Here is a 3,588-nt window from a genome sequence, read left to right on the forward strand (position 1 = left end):
CTTTCAAGATACCTCTCCAAAGGCAAAGGAAACAAAAGCGAAAATAAACTTCTGGGACTTCATCAAAATCAAAAGCTTCTGCACAGCAAAGGAAACAGTCAAAAAAACAAAGAGGTGTCGGGAGCCACGCTGGCAGATTAAGAGCAAAATGGCGCATGCGCTTTTGAGGAACAAGATGTGATTGGCTGACAGCTTATGTAAGAGGTGAATGAACACTGCGGGACCCTTAGGTGGTGGAAGGGAATGATCATGCGCACGCTGCATGATAGGGCTGCTCATTGGCTATTACAAACCGTATATATGTGCGTGAACTTCCGTGTAGGGAAGGAGCGCGGGGCCCCAGGAGCGGTGGACCAACACGGGTTCCCGGCGCTGCGGCGTGGTGCGCCCGGCGGAGACCCCCGGGGCCCCGGACGGGGCTGCTTCCAGCGGGGCATCCCAGGGACAGGGCTGCCCCCAGATCACGGCGCAGGAGAGCGCAATAAAGAAGCTTGCCACCCTGTGTGCCCCCGGGTCGTTCTTGATGGTGAGAGCGACACGTGGTGCTGGCACCCGGGAGCTAGGCAACGATAAGGTAAGAGTGCACCCATTTCTGTCTTGTGACAGGGAAGTTCCTTAGGGACGAGAAGAGTAAAGGTTTCCGGAATGGGAAACGAGATTGCTAGGTATAGAATGGAGGGGCCGTTAAGGGACCTTCTTAAGGCAAATGGCACACCCTTAAAAGCAAAAACGGCCCGCTCGTTTTTAAGAGAGGTGGAGAAGGTCGCTCCCTGGTTCCTAGAGGAGGGGCTGCTGAGTATTCCGCAATGGGAGCATTTAGGAGAAGATCTCAGGCGCAGTCCAAATATCGCACCTGGAATTCTTGCCGTGTGGTCTTTGGTGAGGGTCTGCTTACAATCTACACGAGAGCCCTTAAGGCAAGCAGTGCAACAGGGAGAGGAAGTTTTTGAGCAGGTGAAGGAGGAGTCCCGTAAAGGGTCCTCACGAGACTCGGATTCCGAAAGTGAAAGCTCAGAAGGGCTCTCGGAGAGTGAGCTAAATGACATCGAAGAAAGGGAGGAAAATAGAAGGGAGGAATCACAAGGTCTACAGGCCTTAGAGGAGCTTAAAAAACAGCTTGAGAAAAAAGAGGAAGCACTAAGGAAGGCCATGGCGGAGTTAAAATTGCAAGAGAAAGCTGTGGCACAGTTAAAATTAAAAGTGGAAGCTACAGAGATGGTGGACCCTACTCTTCCGCATCCCGGCCCAACCGCTCCACCTTATGAGTGGCCTCCACCTTATAGATCTAGCTGTTCCAGAACTTCCCATTGTCCAACTTGCATTGCTCAAAACTGGAGGGAGGTTCTTGGTCCAGAAAGGGGGTTTTTCCCCGTTATGGAGGATCAGAATCAACAGAGATATCACCAACCTCTGGACTTTAAACTAGTAAAGCAATTAAAGGAGGCAGTCATGTCTTATGGGCCCCAGGCTGCCTTTACTGTGTCCCTGGTAGAAACTATAGGGAGCCTTTTCCTCACTCCTGAGGACTGGGGCAACCTAGCTAAAGCGGTTTTGACCGGAGGTCAATATTTGGAGTGGAAGATCCAAAATCAGGATAACTGTCAGGACACAGCGCGGAGAAATACAGCCGCAGGTAATCCTCAATGGAACATAGACATGTTAACAGGCACAGGACAATACCTCGGATCCCATGCACAGAGCAATTATCCACCTGGAGTGTATCAGCAGGTAGCAACTGCAGCTTTAAGGGCTTGGAAGACTCTGCGGGGGGCAGGAGACTTACAGGGGCAACTGTCCAAGGTGATACAAGGACCAAATGAACCTTATGCAGACTTTGTGGACAGATTAATGCAAACAGCAGGCAGAATGTTCGGGGACGCGGACGCAGCTATGCCATTGGTCAAGCAGCTAGCCTTTGAGAATGCTAATAAATGGTGCAGAGAAGCCATTAAGCCTTGGAGGGCGAAGGATTTGTCAGCGTATATTAAAGTCTGCAGAGACATCTCGGGACCAATGGTCCAAGGTCAAGTTATGGCCGCCGCCTTCGCACAGGCCTTACAAGGCGCTGGGGGGACTCGTTCCAAAGGGTGCTTCCTGTGTGGCCAGGAAGGCCATCTGAAAAGGGATTGCCCAAAACGAGGGACCCAAGCGGGGGGACAGAAACAGCCGCAGCCAGTTAAGTTTGTAAGGCCAGAAGGAGCACCCTTGGCTAAATTGCAGGGAGGCCCTAAACCGCAACTTTGCCCGAGGTGCAGAAAAGGAAATCACTGGGCTAGCGAATGTCCCTCTGTGGCTGATATTGAAGGAAACATCCCTCCCACAAATAATTGGGGAAATGCAAAAAACGGGAAGCAGGGCCCGTCCCCCCGGGGCCCGAATCAAATGTACGGGGCGGTTATGACGCTGCCACAAGTGCCGAGACAATTGTACCCACCGACAGGCCCAGAAGAGCCACCTCAGGCTCAGCAGGACTTGACATCTGTGCCACCACCAGATTGGTCTTAACCCCAGAAATGGGAGTGCAGGCACTGCCCTCCGACTTTCACGGGGGCCCACCGGAGGGCACAGTAGGACTACTTCTAGGCAGAAGCTCTTCCACCCTGCGAGGCCTTATTGTCCACCCTGGGGTGATCGATCCAGATTTTACAGGGGAGGTAAAAATCCTAGTGTCATCCCCAAAGGGCATCTCAGTTATCAATCCAGGGGATAGAATTGCTCAACTTTTGATACTGCCTAGTAAACATGACAATTATGAATCTACAGGCAGGCAAAGGAGTGGAGGGTTCGGATCAACAGGGACTTCTCTAGCCTGTTTAACAATGGACATGAAAGATAGGCCTATGACATTTCTAAAAATAAGAGGAAAACAATTCTGGGGACTATTGGATACAGGAGCAGATAAGAGTATAATAAATCTAGCAGATTGGCCAAAACAATGGGCACTCGTTAAGGCCAACCAAACTCTGAGAGGGTTAGGAGTAGCTACCAGCCCAGATATCAGTGCCTCCTCACTAGATTGGGAGGATGAGGAAGGCCATACGGGAGTTTTTCAGCCCTATGTATGTTCTCTCCCAATAACCCTCTGGGGACGAGATGTACTTGGACAAATGGATGTTGTATTAACCACAGAAAGAATTTATAGTGACAACGCTAGAAATATGATGAAAGCCATGGGCTATAAACCTGGTCACGGCCTGGGCCCAAAAGGGCAAGGGACTCCTGAACCAACACCCATGGGAGGCCAGGGTTTTTCCCAGTGGCCACTGAGGCAATAAAGATTGAATGGAAGGATGACACACCGCGATGGGTGCCTCAGTGGCCATTGACAAGAGAAAAATTAACAGCTGCAGAACATTTGGTTGAGGAACAGCTTAAAGCTGGGCACTTACGTGAATCAATATCTCCCTGGAATACCCCCATATTTGTTATAAAGAAAAAATCAGGAAAATGGAGATTATTGCATGATTTAAGACGAATAAATAGCCAGATGCAAATAATGGGACCCATCCAACTAGGTCTCCCAGTTGTCACTGCCTTGCCTAAAGATTGGCCTTCTATAGTAATTGATATTAAGGATTGTTTCTTTTC

This window comes from Neovison vison, chromosome 11 (assembly GCF_020171115.1).
Source record: "Neovison vison isolate M4711 chromosome 11, ASM_NN_V1, whole genome shotgun sequence".
Taxonomy (NCBI): domain Eukaryota; kingdom Metazoa; phylum Chordata; class Mammalia; order Carnivora; family Mustelidae; genus Neogale; species Neogale vison.